This window comes from Lissotriton vulgaris, chromosome 6 (assembly GCF_964263255.1).
Source record: "Lissotriton vulgaris chromosome 6, aLisVul1.2, whole genome shotgun sequence".
Taxonomy (NCBI): domain Eukaryota; kingdom Metazoa; phylum Chordata; class Amphibia; order Caudata; family Salamandridae; genus Lissotriton; species Lissotriton vulgaris.
The window spans coordinates 1,013,530,769-1,013,549,483 of NC_141694.1; the positions used below are offsets into that span (position 1 = coordinate 1,013,530,769).

The window sequence follows — 18,715 nt, forward strand, 5'->3', positions numbered from 1 at the left end:
AGGCGCAGTGTGTGTGGCCTAAGGTAGTGTGTGGGCACATTGTGCGTGGCCTAAAGTAGTGTGTGGGCGCAGTGTGAGTGGCCTAAAGTAGTGGGTGGACGCAGTGTGTGTGGCTGCATTGTGTGGGCGCAGGGTGTGTGGCCTAAAGTAGTGTGTGGGTGCAGTGTGTGTGGCCTAAAGTAGGGTGTGGGCACAGTGTGTGTGGCCTAAAGTAGTGTGGGGCGCAGTGTGTGTGGCATAAAGTAGTGTGTGGGCGCAGTGTGTGTGGCCTAAAGTAGTGTGGGCACAGTGTGAGTGGCCTAAAGTAGTGTGTCGGCGCAGTGTGCGTGGCCTAAAGTAGTGTGTGAGCGCAGTGTGTGTGGCCTAAAGTAGTGTGTGGGCGCAGTGTGTGTGGCATAAAGTAGTGTGTGGGCGTAGTGTTTGTGGCCTAAATTAGTGTGTGGGCGCAGTGTGTGTGGCCTAAAGTAGTGTGTGGGCGCAGTGTACTAAAGTAGTGTGTCGCCTCATTTTTCAGCAGCAAGCGCAGATGCTCTTCGAGGGTCTTTGCTTACTTTTCACACAGTCTAAAACACAAGTCTGCCCTTACTTGAAAGCAGAAAAAGGGTGCGTTCCTGAGTTGTGAACAGCTAATGTGAACATGAGCTTAGAGAGCGAAGTGGCGTGCTGTAGGGGCAGCCTGAGAAGATCAGCAGGAAACTACATGTCACCAAGAACGCAGTGCTTTAGTCCTGGATTTTACTGTGCATTCTGGGGACTGTAGTTCTAGTTCACTTCTCTTGCTCTAACGTGAAAACAGTGATTTCTATATGAGACAAGTTTAACCTATTAGCATTGTAAATGACAATGCGTTTCATTTCTGTTTTAAAAACAAAAACATAAATAAAAGGCATTGTTATTTACAATGCCAATAGCTCAAACTCGGGTAAATGCGAGACCTGTTGCAATGCAATAGGTCTCGCATTTATGAGAGTTTAAGCTATTGGCATTGTAAATAACAATGCCTTTAATTTAAGTTTTTAAAAAGCAAAACAAAATAAAAAGGCATTGTTGTTTAGAATGCCAATAGCTCAAACTCGCCTAATTGTGAGACCTATTGCATTGCAAATCCTTGTTTTATTTGTTATGTTGGCAGTTCTGGGGCCTATACGTTTGAGTGCCGTTAAAAAGATGCTGCTGGCAACGCTCCAGCGTTGGATAAGTTATCATCATGAAACCAAATTGTGAGTTTGTGTAGAACAGCAGTAACATTGACCTGTTGTGACCTGTACACCGTTGCTCAAGTGTGTTATTGTTTCCCAAGTCCACCATATGAAGTTTAGAGATCTCAGAAGGTGGAAGGCCACGAATCTGCTTTAACATTTCTCAAGAATTCTCTGTCCAGTATTATCACCCGAGTCATTCCCCCAGTATTTTAAACCTGTGCAAAGATTTTGAGCAATAATCGGCAGAAATAATTACCTACCATTGAAAAAAGAGTCCAGCTGGAGACGTGATTGTCATTTCTTTGAAGTCAGAGCGATTCATTCGTGCATCATTACCGTCACAGCGCCTGATAATTTTTAGAAAGATTTGTATTGGGCAGGAAGGTTAAACTTCACCTGTAAATGTGTTGCCATTACCCCCACCCTCTCCCCACCCCCCTCTTGAACATTACTGGGAGTGTTAAAATAAACTCCAGATTGGCCTGTTGGGAGTCAAACCTGTAACCAGCGAATTACATAAGATCGCTGGCACAGTGGATTCCTTTCACGCTGAGCTGTCACATGCAGCCGCACAGAAATTGGAATAATTTTAGGATTGATTTTTGTCTAACAACATGACATTCTGTTTTTTTAGCACGTAATGCGTTTGCAGCCTCAAATTTAAAAACACCCTAAATTCTGTGTTTACTCTAGTACTAGCATCTGAAGATTTTAATCTCTATGACTTTTAGACTGGAAATATGTAAACATGTATGTAAATGCTTGTAGCAAAATGGATTTAGTCGTGCACGATGCCCAGAGAACACGTGACAAGTTGTATGATGGAAATCCATAAAGGCAGTGGATGCAAGAGAATAGACAAAGATCTGCGAGTTTTAAAGGCGCTCTGAACAACTTTAATATGCGATAATGTTTTTATTTTTGTTACCAGCTGTCATGCTGATACAAAAAATATTGTTTACTTAGGCTCAGTGATCTCAGAAACGACTAGCCATTGCTTCAGGTAATAAAGCAAGCAAATTTCTTCCCTGTAACGCATTTCTACCCCCCAGCTTGTCGGACGCCAACAATAATAAGCTCAACCGGACTAATATCATTTTTTTAGTAGATGCGGAGGCCGAGAACAAAAAAACACTAAAGTCAGCCACATCACCTAACCAAAACAAGAATGAAACGAACTGCTGCACGCGCACCAGCGCGAGACACCGCAAAAACAATCCCGTTCCCCAGGTTCAGGCGTGAGTAGTGCACGAGGTTGGAGAGCTCGAGACGCCGCCGTGAGCGTGCACGTATTTGATATTTGATATTTGATATTTATGGAATTTTGTAAAGCGCGACTATCGCTCCGGGAGGAGCATCTTGGCGCTGAGCATGCAGAAGATAGTGGGAACGAGGAAGTAAAATAGATCATATAGCTGCTAGGACTGAGGTGTCAGATTGCTGGAACACCCAGGTTTTCAGAAGTTTCCTGAAATGAGGTTCAGTTTCAACTTGCCTGAGATTAACAGGGAGGCTGTTCCAGGCTCTGGCAGCCAGGAAGGAAAAGGTTTCCTTCCTGGTAAGCAGGGGAGGATCGCCGGAGAAGACATGGAGCCTGATGCCGATGCCGAGACTGACCTGCTGCGGAGGGAGAGTGACACGCGGAAAGAGCCAAGTGAGTGGGGGTGTGTGGTATTGGTGGGGGAATGTGTGTGTGCATGTGTCTGAGTGTGCCGCTTAGTTGTGTGGGGTGGGGGGGTGGGGGGGGGGGTTCTGTGCGCTCCTGTGTGTGTGTGTGTGTGTGCGCGTGATTGAGAGGCGAGAGGCTGCCTTGCTGTGCACAGTTGGAGCAAGAGATGTGCACGGCTGGGGGGGCGGGGCCAGGGGGCGCGTCCACGAGGTGTAATCGGCGCTCGTGGCCAGATCTAGGTCGCTTGACAAGGAACTCGGTAACAATAGGTCTAGCGAGACCTAAAAGCGAAGAGTTACTTACTTGTCATGCAGTATTTCACCAAGCATCTGTGAAGTAAACATTTAAGCCATCAAAGAATTTAGAGTGAATAAACTCTGATGACTTAAACTACGGAATATTGTGAATTAATTAATTCTTTTGACAGTTGGAAAAGAGACCATTGGGTCTCAATTTAAGTGTGACCGGAGTCATTAGGTGGGGTTCCACCTCTGACATATCGCTCCCAGATCCTATATCGTCGCCGGATTCCCATAATGCCCTGCGGGCGGACGCACTGGGATGAAACTGCAAAGGCTTCGAAGAGTGCAGGTAAGCAAGATGGCGGGCCTCTCTGAACCCCTGGAGGATGTGCTCATCTCCAAGGTGGACAAAAAAGCTGACAGTGACATGGTGGGTTCTCTCCAATCGCTGCAAACCGGACACAGACCGGTTGCAGTGGAGTTGGGGGGGGGGGGGGGCACTTGTGCTTCTCGGGGACTGAGCAATGCTCAGCAGCAGCAAAGAACTGGTAGCTCAGTGCTTAATATACGAGGAGCGACTGGGAGCAGCAGCAAGAGCCAGCTTCTCATTACTGTCAGTACCCAGCCTGTTGCAGGTGTGCGTGTAAGCAGTCAGGGCTGGCATCAGCAGCAGCCAGATGGGGTACCTCATGTCACAGAATCGATGGCTCGGATCCAGGGCTCGAGTCGGGGTACCACGGGGGTGGACGGCGTCTCCCCACTTATTTTACCGGGGGGACGCCATCCCCCCTGCCAAACAGCTGGACTTCACTCTTTGGCCTCTCTGGGACGAGGAGCTCGGCACCTTTCGTGACGTCACTTCCCCTCGTGACGTCACTTCCGGTGACAGTGTCCCCCCACTTCTTTTTTTACGACTTGTGCACTGATGGCTCCCCATGCCAGTGTATCACCAATGAGCTCCTCAGTCCCTAGTGCTAAGAAGTTTCAAATCACCGGCAGCCACTTTGCCACCGGCGAGCCCTTCTGCTCCAGTTATAAGGACAACCCCTAGCTTCTCTGTCTACACCTACAATGAGTTCCACCCTGCCGTTGTTAGCAGTCACTTCCACCAGCCTACTCAGCACAGCTCCACATCACATACATATCCTACGCGGACAGACATTCCTGCAAGCAGCAATAGTTCAAACATAACTATTCTATGCAGTCCCAAAAGTGCATCTCCTGCCACTCATCAGCTTCAAACCAACGTGATGTATAGTTCCAACCAGTCCTCTTTCCATTTTCAGAGACCCCATCTCACATAGCAGCCATTACACAAAATCGGCATTGTAGCTCAGTTGACCCAGTGTTTTTGCAGAATGTAGACTGTGCAAGGCTCAGTAATGCACCAACGTCAGTAACACACGTTGTCAACCACCAGAACCCATCCATATCTTAATGTAAACTGGACTCTCAAATGCAGCCTAAAGCATCATTAGTGCAACTACACCATGCAGCAGGAGCTTCACTCTGCAAACCCTCCACGGCTCTTTTCATGATGATGCCACCCAATAAGCCTAATGCACAATACTCTGTTCTGCCTCCATAGTGTCCAACAGCGACACCCTGCGCACCACTATTACACTGTTCATGCATGGGTTGGGTCTTTCAGGTTCTGCTGCTGGTGTCATACAGGAGAACACAGTGGCACATGTCATGTCTAGCTCATCACTGTTGCCATCACCGAGGCATGCAATGGAGACTCCTCCAAGAATAGTTACGCCACAGCCCTTCTCAACAAAGCACAACCTAGTTGCCTCCAGATCTTACTATACCACCCGGTAAGTGAATTTGTAATCCTTAGAGCTTTCGTGAATTTTTAATTTGGACACACCATTCTGTGTTCCATATTTGTGTTGTGGATACATATACATAAACCATTGTTTTGGGGAAAAAAACTTCTAGTCTTTTCACCTATTGTAATACTAATCTTAGATACAAATAGATTATTTAGGTCTAAGTGAGATTCTGGAGAAAAAAAAAGCATCTAAAGATGGCACCACATCCAAGGCCCTGTTAGTGAAGCTAAGCTTGGCTGCAGAGTGGCACTGAGAGCTGCACTCTCTATCTCTGCCCTCAGTCACTCGTTCACTCAAATCTCCCTTGTAGAAAGCAGCAGTCACCGTTTGCAGTTCAAGGTCCCCCCTATTGTATGTGGGGGTGCACCCTCTGCCTGTCCCTGGTGTGTGTTAGGGGGGAGGTATGTGCTTCCTGATGTATGTAGTGTGTATTACTCTGCATTATCATGTATGTTCCTCATTGCATTAATGGGCATCTGCATTCTATCCCTCTTGTTTGCATACTCTTCATCTTGCATATATTGGCATTCCTGGTGCACTGGATTCTGTATGTTTGTGTTTTGTGCCAAATGCCCCTTTCGCCATCTCTGTAATTAGGTACTCCCATCGCCGAGAATGAGTGGCTATGCCTGTGCTTGTTTTCCACAGTCGGTAGCTGTGGATTTTGGGCCTTAGCTCAGGCAGCACCTAGGGATACCTAGCAAATCTGTAATTTTTTTAAGAATTAGACACACAAGGAAATCCAAGGTGGGGTGACGTGTGTGTCTCATCTGCTTTTTACCCAGAATTTTTTGAAACGCTCACACTTTAACTAAAAGACATATTTTCCTCACATTTGTATGATGGAAAGTTCTGGAATCTGTGGGGAGCCACAACATTCCTACCATTTAGCATTCCCCCCGAGTCAAACAATAACAATGGTACCTCATGGCCTAGTCACTAAGGCAGGAAAAGTCCCAAAACGCAACATGGACGCATTACATTTTTCCACAAAAAATACCCTTTTTTGCAATGTGGGTAGCTGTAGATTATGAGCCCCATCCCAGACAGTGCTTTGGGAAACCTACTAAACCTGTACATTTTTTAAAGCTAGACAAGTAGGATTGTTCAAGCAATTTTACCCAGAAGCCTTTATAAACTTCAAACTTTGACTAAAACAAACATTTTCCTCATTTTCCTGTGAGGATAACTTGAGGAATCTGAGGGCAGCCACAAATTTCCTACCACCCAGCATTTCTGCAAATCTCCTGGTAAAAAATTCTATCTCATTTGTGTTGGTAGGCCTAGTTCCCTCAACATGAAAGGCTACCAAACATGATATTTTGCACTGAAAACTGTAGAAGAGTAGGGTCTGCTTTCCTATGGTCACCCCATTCTTTTGCTTTTTGCTTCACTGGTTTTCAACTTAATGTGGCTGTGGGCCTGCTAATCAGACCCACAGCCTGCTGTTCTCTCTCTAAATTCACCACCATGTACTTTAGGTACATTACCAATTGGGTATTGGGTCACCTTATCAGCCCCTGTACAGTGTACCATAGGTACCCAGGGCATAGGTGTATCCAAGGCCTACCAGGGCTGCACCATATCTTTTGCCACCCCTGGCTGGCTATCCAAACTGACACAACTGGCTGATCACTCAGCTGGGGCAAGGTTGTGTAATCACCCCTTGCTTAGATATAGTATACCTATATCTAAACCTATATCTAGACACATATATACCTATACGTCACTCCTATGGCAGGCCTTATCAATCCTGGAGGCAGAGTGCTTGGTTTTATGTGAGATGGTGCTCTAGCATGAGCTGAGCCTGTCTACAGCTTTCGGAACCAAGTCCCTTAGCTGTTCTGTGATATTGCCATACCATATATTCTTAAGTGCATTATAATCCTCGCGGTTACTTGCTAACTTTGGTTTGGCTTTATCAAAACATGTCATGTAAGGTGTCATACGCTTTGGAATACTACCCCCTCGCCAGTCCTGGCGACGGGGGTAGCATTCCACCCTTCTAGAGGGAGAAGACATGTTACTTTGCTTAAACGCAGTTCAATCTAACCAAAGCCCCAGCATCACAAAAAGGATGCTGCTGCCACAGACACAAGTCTAGCTTCCTGCTGCTGACCGAAACTCCGGCAGGGGAGGCTTGGACAATAGGTTTCCTGTCACAGGGCGGTGTTACACCACTCCAGACAGGAGATAGTGGATTGTAGCAGGGAGGGTTGAATGAAACTAGACACTGCCTGGGGCACACAAGGTGTCCCATGCAAAGTCCAGTTCAAACCGGTGCTGGGGCACTCCAGCCCCAGCTCTGGTGCGAAACTGGACAAAGGGAAAGGGGTGTAACCACCCCCTTCCTGGGTCCCACCCATAGGAGGGACCTAGCAGGTGATCCAGCCCCTTGATTTTGAATAAAGGTAGGAGCTGTGCTAATGCAAACCAGATCATCCTGACTGAAACTTTGAAACAAAACTCTGGACCCTTCGACATCCTACTCAACGTAGAAGACTGAAGAATCTCCCTTGTGGTCAAGGAGTGGCCACCCTGTGCAAGCAGGCACCATCAGGGCAACAAGACTTCCTTTGCCGTTGCTCCCGCCGGAGCTCGAAAGACAGAGGCCAACAAGACCTGGACTCCCAGACTTCGAACAGCCCGATCCACAGTCCTAGCAAAGCTTAGACCTGTGGAGGCGACGTGAGACGTGGGACTGGCCATCTTGAAAAGTCAATGAAGTGCTTCCTGTGCAGGTCCCGAGACACCATCAACGCTGTGCTTTGGGGTTTGAAAAGCCCCAGCCCCGAGCTGCCTGTGATCCAAAGATCACCTCTCGACACTCACCGAGTGCTGCGTGGGGCCCTTTTGCACTTTTCCTGCTCGATGCGTTTTCCGGTCACTTGCCCGTTGGCTAGTGGCCTCTGTGATGACGAACCTTCAAATTTACCCTTCTGGTCTGGTTGCTCCAGACTGGCCCCAGCTCCCCTGAAAAGGAGCCATCGATCTGACTTTCCCGGTCTTATGAAGAAGACATCTTCGATTCATGCGTGGGTTGCATTTGCCAAGGCTTGGTGACTACGAATCGAGTACCGACACCGCCGACAGCGAGAGCCTCCGTGGGACAGCCCGTGACTACCTTCTGGATGACATAAATCCTTCCTGGTCCACGTGGCAGCGGAGACAAACACCTCGACATCACCTGATCGCAACCCGACATCGCCTGGTTCCTTCCTGGTTCCTCGCTGGTCACTGGCTAGTGACCTGAACTCTGTCCCCTCTGCTTTCAGGTACTCTACATCTTCAATCCACCCTTGAATCCAACCAGACTCTTCTCTCCTGGTCGCCTGCAGCATCTTCATCTCCAGGCTCCATAGAACTCCACAACGAAACACAACACACTTTGGCACCTATGCACCCGCTTCCTGTGGGTGAGGTAACAAGTTAACTACAGTGCTCCCATAGGGGATTACACCTCTAGTGTCCTAGTTTAAAGTGGCTAAGTTCTAGTCCAGTCGGAAGACTCCTACACCTATAACTTTCTGATTTTTACGCACCATTGACTTGTATGGTAAACACGGTTGCCTATAGACTCTGCCCCCGTATCCTGTGGGCCTCCTATAACCTAACCTTCGTTAGTCCAGTGTAGGCCTAGCGATTCCCAAGGCCCTAGGCCTGTTCATTGTTCGTGACATGGTTCTTATTCCACTTTCTTAATATATGGTTTGAGTGGCCACCCGGCCTATCCATAATTGTGCAGCTTATTGTATGTTATACTGTGTTCTTTGTTTAACGCTTGTGCTTCTGTGCTCATAAAGAGTATAGGGGATTATTCTAGTAATAAATACATATATTTTTATAATATATAACTTGTGTGGTGTCCTTTCATTTGGTATTGGAAGGATTGCATATGGTAAAACAGCTGGCTTCACATGCCCTCTTGAGTTTAGCTTAAGACTGCTTTGTCCACGCTACCATTAGGATAGCTGGTCTATAAGGTTGACTTACAACCAATCACCATAAGGGTCGTTTGGACTGGTACAAGGTGCTCACTAGAATTAGGGGTCATCATGTACCAGGCCAACTTCTCACAAAAACTAACCCTTTTTTGCATTTTTCTCACATTTCTGTGATAGAAAGTTATGGAATCTGCAAGAAGCCACAAACTTCCTACCACCTATCATTACCCCAAGTCTCGAAACAAAAATGGTACCACACTTATAACCCTAGTGCCTACCACTGAAAAAGAACCCTTTTTTTGCAATGTGGGTAGCAGTGGATTTTAGGGTCTAGCTCAGCCGGCACATAGGGAAACCTAGCAAACCTGTAAGTTGTTTAAATCTAGACACCTAAAGGAATTCAGGGTGGGGTGACACCCATGGCTCCCACCACTTTTACTACACAGAATCCCTTCCAAACATCATCCTTTGACTGAAACATATTTTCCTCACATTTCTGTGATGAAACGTTCTGTAATCTTTAGGAAGCAACAGATTTCCTACCACCTAATATCCCTTCAAGTCTTGCAATAAATAATGTACCTACCTTGTGTGGGTTGGCCTAGTGCCCGTGACAGGAATGGGTCCAAAATAAAGCTTGGACATATTAAATTGTTGCCATCTGGGTGGCTATAGTTATTGGGCTCAAGCTCAGCCGGCACCTAGGGAAATGAAATAAATTGGGTGGTTGTTTGATAGGGGTGTGTGCCCTGGTCAAGTTACTTCAGGGTGAAGTCACAAGCAACCCCATATTAACCTGAGGTCAACCCTCTGGTAGCTTGGCACAGAGCACTCATGCTTAACTTAGAAGCAACATGTAAAGAATGTGTGCATCCCTCCAAACAGTAATACTGTAAAAACACAATGCATAAAGGATCCCACACCTATTTAGATAGAGTAAAATGTAATAAATAAAAGAAGACCAAAGCGACAAAAATGCAATCAACAGATTTGGAATTATGCATTTTTTAGGGAAAATAGCACCCAAAAAGCACAAAATGCTGTATCTGGTTGTGCTAGACAGTGTACAAGTCAAACTTTCAGGCTCACTCCGATGAAGCGCAGGTAGGTTACAGGTCTCCAGTGGCAGTGCTCTTTCCCTAAAACAAGGTAACTGTTCAATTGTACCCCAGTTGGCAAGAACGTTAGCCCCTCTGTAAGTCTCTAGTAAATGGTAGCCCTGATGCCTAGGGCCCGGGTACTAAAAAGGGTCCCTAAGGGCTCCAGCATGTATTGTGCCACCCTAAGGGACCCACCACCAAACCCATGAAGACTGCCACTGCAGGCTGCATGAAATGGTGCAAACAAGTGTGAAAACACAACATGGCACACTCCCTGTGTGCCATGCCCGCAGACACTGCATGCAATATATGCAAGTCACCCCTACAGCAGACCTTATAGCACTAAGACAGGATGCATTATATTACAAGTAAGGACATATCTGTAACTGCAGATATGCCCGTGTGCTGTCTAGTTCAATTACTAGATAGTGCAAGTGGACTGGGAAGCCATCTTAAGTATATGTACTGGGCACTGGTCATTATGAGTTCCCCAGCTACATGATGGCTACACTGAAACCTATGATGTTTAGTATCAAAGACCTGGTCTCAATAAATCCATACCAATGCCAGTAGTAGATTTATTGGGACATCCACCTAGTGGGCACCTTAGAGGTGCCCCCTTAAAACGTGCCATTCCACATTAATTCCAAAACACTGTTGTAGTAGCACTCTTTCTTTCTAAGTTAGATTACTGAAATGCGCTCTTTGTAGGAATTGATAAGGTGCAGAGGAGGAAGCTGCAATCCCTGCAAAATGCTGCAGCCGGACTACTTGTGAACATCCCGAATGGTTTCTCCACCTTGGCTGCCATCAGGACTTTGCATTGGCTCCCAGTCCAGCAACGAGCTGAATTCAAGTCCCTCTATCTGGTACATAAGGCCCTTTTTTCTGGAGGAATATCTGGGGAGATACAAAAGTTGTTTTCTAGGTACTCTCTCAACAGAACACTCAGATCCACAACAATGGGCTTCATTTGTACTCCTCAAGGTAAGGTGGGGGGCCCGATCCCTGTCATTTTGTGCGGCTAAGCTATGGTATCAGATGCCACCCACCTTATGACCCCAACCCAACCTACTGTTGTTTAGGAAAGCACTGAAAACGTGGTTGTTTTCCGAGATCTAAGGGTTTCGTTCAGAGCTCTCCATTCCCATGTACCTCAATCAACGCCAAGTTGCCACAGCATTCCAGCACTTCACAAGTAACATATCATATCATTAGTGTGCTGGCTGACTGGTATCAACCAGCCTGTCCCCACAGACATGTTTCTGACCCTTTGCTGGTGCGATCCAATGCTCTCTGGGGCCAGAAACAATGCCTGCTCTGGAGAAAGGTGTTCACACCTCCTCCAGCATTATGGCTAGTGATTTTGCATATCAAGTCCAGGAGCCTAAAAGCCCCTGCTGCCTTTGATATGTGACCCCGGCTTCCCCCAGGCCTGGGAGATTCCACCCCCTGTCCTACGGCCCCTTTTGCACCAGGACAGGTGGGAAATTAGCTATGAAAGAAGGCGTGTTGCACTACCGGGACAGTCACATCCCTATGGTGGGTTGCCTGATGTGCTCCACAAAAGAGGGGTTCCACCATTTTGATTTTGGTGGAATTCAAGAACTCTGGGACAGAGTTATTCCCACTCCCCTTAGTAAGTGGTCATATCGGAGGCTTAGTGACCCCAAGGGTAAGTAGCCCTTTGGCTACTACTAGTCACTCCCCTTAGTGCCCCTAAATTCAGTAATTAGATGTCCGGCTCACACCAAGAACTCATATTTGCCTGACTATAGAAAAAGAAGGACGAAGAAGAACCAAAGAAGCACAAACTGAGGATTACCTGTTGACTTTTGGCACCAAACCTTGCCTGCCTGTTCCTGTTCCGAAAATTGTGGATAACCCAATTCATCCTGCAGCTGTACATCTTCCAAGCCTCAGAGGGCTGCCAGCACTTTGTCAACCAGCCAACATCTCCCTTGAAGTGGAGGAGCCAGTTCCATGCTGCCTACAGGCACTGACCACAATGTCCAGTTCACCGTTCTGCTGCCCACTTGGTCAACTGATGGGGAACATCCTTTACAACGCAGATTTTACTCTGCAGTGCCCTTACAACGTGTCTTGTACAACGCAAGTCGTAACCACGACTTGCACTGGAGGGCGCTACAGGACAAGGAATAATTTAATTTACTATCCAACACCTTCCCTACTGTACGTAGGCTGGTGTTGGAATAGTAAATTAAAAAATTCCTAAGTGCACACCCCTACAACGCAAGTCGTGGTAACGACTTGCGTTGTAAAAAACGCGTTGTAACGGTACGCGTGGTAAAACCATGCGTCGTAACGTCGTACATCCTCACCCGATACAGCAGCCACATAGGAGGAGTGCACCATGCTCAAGAGAGTCATATCCATCTCCCTACCAAGCTTGGAGCAGCCCTGCACCATTACCCAGATTACTGGACCCCCTGCAGCAGCCAAAGCTTGTTTGAAGTCCAATCCAGACTGCAACACAGAAAAGACCAACCAGCCGACAAGGGGCATCAGCATCACAGAAGCCAGCAATCAGAGTCGCCCAGCTGTCCTGTTTGTCCCCTTCTGCAGATCTGTTAGAGATCCGTGAGCGCCTGCGCCGCATTGGAACAGCTGACAAAAACCCTTTGTACACAAGCTCCCTGGCAGGCCCGGGTCCATGAACATCAACTGTGCCCCTTGCTCCCAAGACCCTCAAGACTGATCCCCCGTTTGTGAGCTCCTGGACTTGTGCCCAAGTCCCTCTTTGCGCCTGTTTCTAGGTGGCCCCCTTCCTTGTCAACGGTAAAGCATGCAAGGCTACCAACCAGTCCAACACCTCTGCACCTGGACACTCCAGGGCAAATAAACCCAAACTGCTGGTGGATCTTGTGACCTTGACCCCCTAGCACCTTTAGTCCTAAAGGGCGCCCCTGAAATACTCTGCAAATATTTGTATGCAGTGTATGGTTTTAATCTCCATAGGAAAGCGTTACAGCGTAAAAGTGCATTGTGTGACAGTTTAACTTACCTGTAAAAATTGATACGTCGAAAAGTACATACTCAATTGCGAAGTTCTTAGTGTTGAATGTTATATAAACATACCTGTTATTTTTCTAAATTGGTCTCCAGTCTCTTCTTGAGTGAGTGTCTCATTATTAAATCTGTGTGTTCAACAAATCCTTAACACTACCCTCTGATAAGCCTAAACTGCTTGTCCACCCTACCACCAAATAGAGCATTTGGGATTATTAATTTAAGCCCTTTAAGCCAATAATGGTTGTGAGAAGTTGGCCTGGCATATGCTGTCCACTATTCTATTGGGCACTGTGCACCATTCCAAATGACCCTTATTGATGGTAGGTTAAAGACAACCTTAATAGAACGCTATCCTAGTGGTAGCTGTGGAGAGCAGCCTTCAGGCTAAGTCTTGACGAAATATAAAGCAGCTTGTTTTACCAGTCCATAATCTCTTGAATGATCAAATGAAAGGAGAACCACACCAGATATATATATAAAATATATGTATTTATTCTAAACACATCTCTTTAGTCTCTTTATGAGGCTAGAGGCAAAAGTACATTCAGTAAACTTAATAACACACAGTAAATTAGCAAAATATACGTTGAGCCCTAGGGGCGTACAAAACCATATATTAAGAAAGTGGTATAAGAACCACGACTGGCATAGCGACTAGGCCTAGAGCCTGTAGAACCGCTGGGACCACCAGGAACCACCCAAGGTAGTGACACAGGGGACCCACGAGGGACGCGTGCAGTGTCTAAACACAGCCGCGAATCACTATTTACTTCTATGGGGAAAGTCGTGGTTGACATTTTAAAGATAAAGGACACTTAGAAGAGGACTTGGAGCAAACCCCTTTAGAACAAGGAGGTTCTAGAGTCAATACCCATGGGAGCACCAGAGTAATCGAATTACCTCACCCAGGGAAGCCGGGTGCATAGGTGGCTTTTGGTGTCGGGTTTCGTCTTCGTTTTCAATGGCGATCTGCTCCAAAGTGCTGCTGGCGTATAAGTGGAAAGTGTCCGGTGTGATCCAAGCCTGGATCGAAGATGTGAGGAACCTGAAAGCAGAGGGGACAGAGTCTGGGTCACTTGCCAGTGACCAGGAGGACGATGGGTGGATGCCCACCGATGTCGGGTGCTTGCAGGTGAAGAAGGTGAAGCTTGATTCTTCAGCCATGAGGATCAGGAGGTGTCAACGATGACCAGGTTCTGGACTCGAGCTGTCCCACGAAGGATGTCGAGTGCTGCTGTGTCGATTTCCGGATTGGACCCAACAAGCCTTGGCAACAGCAACCTACGCAGGAAGCAGAGATTGACTTCGGTGCAGACCAGCAAGGTCTGAGGGACTCACCACTTGGTAGGAAGTCAGGGCATGTCTGGAGCAACCAGGAAAGCCCACGGAAAAGTAGAGTTACCTTTGAGGGGACCCACCAGTCAATAGACCAGGGATCACGAAGGAGCCTCAAGCGGAAATGCAAGAAGCGGGCTCACGGAACACTCGTGGAGTGTAGGCCCACAATCTTCGGTGCAGATGGTGCTTGGGGATTGGGCTACAACTAACTAAAAGCACAACTTAGGGAAAAATCGGGAAGTTGATGCACTAGCAAATGTGCATGGTGTCCAGGGGATCCGGTTCCACGTCACTTGTGAGGGCTGCGAGTCTCAGCTTTCCTGGGGACTGGTGTCAGCTTTCCTGGTTACCCTTAATAACACCATGCCGGTTACCTCGATACCTCATCTAGATGAGAATGAGGTCATCCATAACTGGCTGACATCTTCAATTGATGCATATCTCCCGCTGTCCAACAAGAATTGGATTACCATCACCCTCCCGCCCCATGGTTCTCAGAAAAACTTAGGACAGAAAAAAGTAAATGTAAAAATTTAGTAAGACGTTGGTGGAAAAATTATGAGCTGGCAAGAAAATCCACGTATAAATTAGCTTTAAATGGTTATCACTCAATGTGCAACGCTGCTCGGGCTGAGCACACCAATCACTGTATTTTACGTTCACAAAACTGCCCTAAAGTTTTGTTTAAAGTAGTGAAGGAATTGTCAGGTGCCACTTGTCAACCTGAGACTCCGGGTCTTGACTCTAAACATTGTGATGATCTGGCGGAATTTTTTGTGAACAAAATTGATCAAATTTATTCTGAATTCAATAATATTACTACAATTGTAAATTTACAATCGAATAATTCTGCACCACAATGCTCCTCGCAGGAAGTCCTTCAAGATAGTCGTGACAATTCTGCTCGATAAATGTACTCCACTTGACATCTCTTCCTTTTGTAGTATTCTTACTAGCATCAAATCTGGTTCTCCCAAAGATCTGGTTCCCTCCTCCGTGCTGGTTCCCTCCTCCCTATACTTACTATCATCATGGAACTCCTCAACGCATCGCTATGCGAAGCGAGGGTTCCTGCGGCCTGGAAACATGCTATGGTCCTCCCTTTGCTTAAAAAGGCTAACTCTGACCCAGAGGTCCTATCAAACTTCCGCCCTATCCCCTTGCTTCCTGTTTTCTCCAAAATTCTGGAAAAACACATTAACCTTCAGTTGATGAAATTTGTTGAGTCACAAAACATTCTGCACCCGTCTCAGTCAGGTTTTAGAGCAGGTTTTTCCACGGAATCCTCACTTCTGGGAGTCACTGAGACTATTCGCCAACATGTCGACAAAGGAGACACTGTGACACTGATTTTATTGAACTTGAGTGCTGCGTTCGACACTGTTTTCCATACTTCACTTTTAAAAATCCTACAATCGAGGGGCATTGGCGGCCCAGCACTCAAGTGGCTGTCCAGCTTTTTGGCTAATAGGACCTTTCAGGTATTCTCCTCAATTGCTAACTCCCAGACTCAGGTTTCCCCGTATGGAGTCCCTCAGGGCTCCATACTCAGTCCATTGCTTTTCAACATCTATGTCAGCCTGTTGGCTATGATAGCAGAGGAAGCAGGGTTAACAATATATTCTTATGAGGATGACACCCAGCTAATTTTTTCTCTTTCCTCCAAAGAGACTTTGAAGGTATCATCTCTCCAGTCAGGGCTAAAAAAGATAGCTGACAGGATGCACGCAAACAAACTGAAACTAAATGGTGTGAAAACTGAACTCCTCATTTTTGGTGGAAACAAAACTCTCTGAGGCCCCCAACACTGGCCTCCGCAAATGGGCGATCTTGACCTCCCGTCACAATCGGCCCTCAACCTTGGCTTTATTATTGATGAACAATTGTCTATGAAGCAGCAAGTGGTTAAGGTCGCCTCTACCTGTTTTGTTATTATAAAGTGGCTCAGAAAAATTCTCTGGATGCTCCCATCCTCTACGCAAAAAACTGTCATCCAGGCCTTGATTGTGTCCAGATTAGATTATGGAAACATGGTTTATCTAGGTGCTAGTAGGGAAGTGCTTTGCAAGCTGCAAGTAGTCCAGAACTCCGCGGCAAACTGCTTTGCCTACTCCCCAGAATGGCCTCCACTACAGGTTCACTCTGTGAACTACATTGGCTGAGGATAGACAATCACGCTAAATTTAAAGCCCTCTGCTACATGCATAGGATAAACATGGGCTCTGCTCCCCACTATCTAGGTGCTTTGGTGCCCCTTTAACGTCCCTCATGCCTACTACGATCCACGAATCAATTAAAATTCCAAGTCCCCAGGACCAAACGAGCCAGAGTGGGCGGACGCTCTTTTGCCTATCTGGCTCCTTCCCTGTGAAACTCACTTCCACTTAATTTATGACTTGAAACGAGTTACTTTACATTTCGTAAAGATCTGAAAACATGGCTTTTTAATCAGTAGAGTTTTAGGCCCTTGTCTCCTTGTACTGCGTGCCGGTAGGCGCTGGGAATCTCCGGGTAGCTCTGCGCCATATAAATGTAATTAATAATAATAATAATAATAAAAATAATATTAATTCCCACGGGAGCACCGAAGAACTCGAGTTACCTCACCCAGGGAATCCGGGTGCATAGGTGTCTTTTGGTGTCGGGTTTCATCGACGTTTTCAATGGCGATCTGCTCCAAAGTGCTGCTGGCGTCCAAGTGGAAAGTGTACAGTGGGATCCAAGCCTCGAACGAAGATGTGAGGAACCTGAAAGCAGAGGGGACAGAGTCTGGGTCACTTGCCAGTGACCAGGAGGACGTTAGGTGGATGCCCACCGATGTCAGGTGCTAGCAGGTGAAGAAGGTGAAGCTTGACTCTTCAGCCACGAGGACCAGGAGGCGTCGACGATGAGCAGGTTCTGGACTCGAGCTGTCTCACCAAGGATGTCGAGTGCTGTGGTGTCGGTTTCCGGATAGGACCCAACAAGCCTTGGCAACAGCAACTTATGCAGAAAGCAGTTATTAACTTCGGTGCAGACCAGCAAGGTCTGAGGGACTCACCACTTGGTAGGGAGTCAGGGCACCTCTTGAGCAACCAGGGAAGTCCATGGAAAAGTAGAGTTACCTTCAAGGGGACCCACGAGTTGACGGACCAGGGACCGCGAAGGAGCCTCAAGTGGAAATGCAAGAAGCGGGCTCACTCGTGGAGTGTAGGCCCACAATCTTCAGTGCAGATGGTGCTCAGGACTTGGGCTACAAGTAACCCAATGCACAACTTCAGGAAAGCTCGGGAAGTTGATGCACTAGTAAATGTGCACGGTGTCCAGGAGTTCCAGTTTCATGTCACTAGTGAGGGCTGAGGGTCTCAGCTTTGCTGGGGACTCGTGTCGGCCTCTGAGAAGTCTGGAAATCCTCTTCCTGTGTCACAGATACTTCGGAATCCGTCAGGAGCTTCGGAAATGCAGACTGGCAAGATGCTTTGTTGGTGCCTGTTTGAACAGGGGAGTCACTCCTTGACCCCAAGATTCTTCCGTCCTCTAGTCTTGAGTAGAGTGTTGTAGTTCCAGGATTCAGTGTCAGAGTTTCGTCCAGGTGTAATCTAAAGTTCTGCTGCCCGGGGCTCCTTACTTATACTAAGAAAAGGGGTTGGACATACTCTGGGGACCCACCTATGGAAGGGTCTGGAAAGAGGGGTGGCTACACCCATTTCTTTTGTCCAGTTTCATGCCAGAGCAGGTGCTGGTAGCCCCTGCAACGGTATGAACTGGGCTATGCACAGGGACACCAAATGTGCCCCCATTGCTGTCTGCAAAGCACTCTCAGAGTTCCCCCACCCAGCACAATACACAAAACCCTGTCTGGGAGGTGGTTACACTTCCCTGTGACAGGAAACCTATTGCCCAGGCCTCCCCTGCTGGAGTTTCGTCCAGCAGCAGCAGGTCAGACCCGTGTCTGTGGCTGCAGCATCCATTTTGCGATGCCAGGGCTCTTCTAAACTATTACCGGTTAGACAAGTGTGTACATGTCTCTCCCTCTAGAAGGTTGGAATTCTACCTCTGCCGCCAGGACTGGCAGGGGGGGGGGGGGGGGGGGGGTAGGATTCCAAGGTGTTTGACACCAAACACAACATGTTTCCATGCAGCCATTCCAAAGTTAGCATTTATTGCAAGGTTATAATGCACTTAAGAGTATATGGTTTGGCTGTATCAAAGAACAGCCTCAGAGAATAGGCTCCAAAAGCTGTGGAGGGGCCCAGCTCATGCATGGGCACCCTCTCACACACGCATCACGCATGCACCACCTTACCCAGGCTGCAGTAGCAGTCCTGTTGTGTCATTTTGGAAGGCTTCCCAGGGGTGGCATAATACAT

General features: G+C 47.3%; 1 protein-coding gene and 1 pseudogene across 3 annotated transcripts in view; both read left to right on the forward strand.

The window, feature by feature from the left end:
- Positions 1-18,715, forward strand: part of VIT (vitrin) — a 1,955,513-nt gene that overhangs the window by 26,828 nt on the left and 1,909,970 nt on the right. The gene's annotated exons all lie outside the window — the stretch shown is intronic.
- LOC147708354 (uncharacterized) overlaps positions 3,472-18,715 on the forward strand; it is a 46,439-nt pseudogene continuing 31,195 nt past the window's right edge.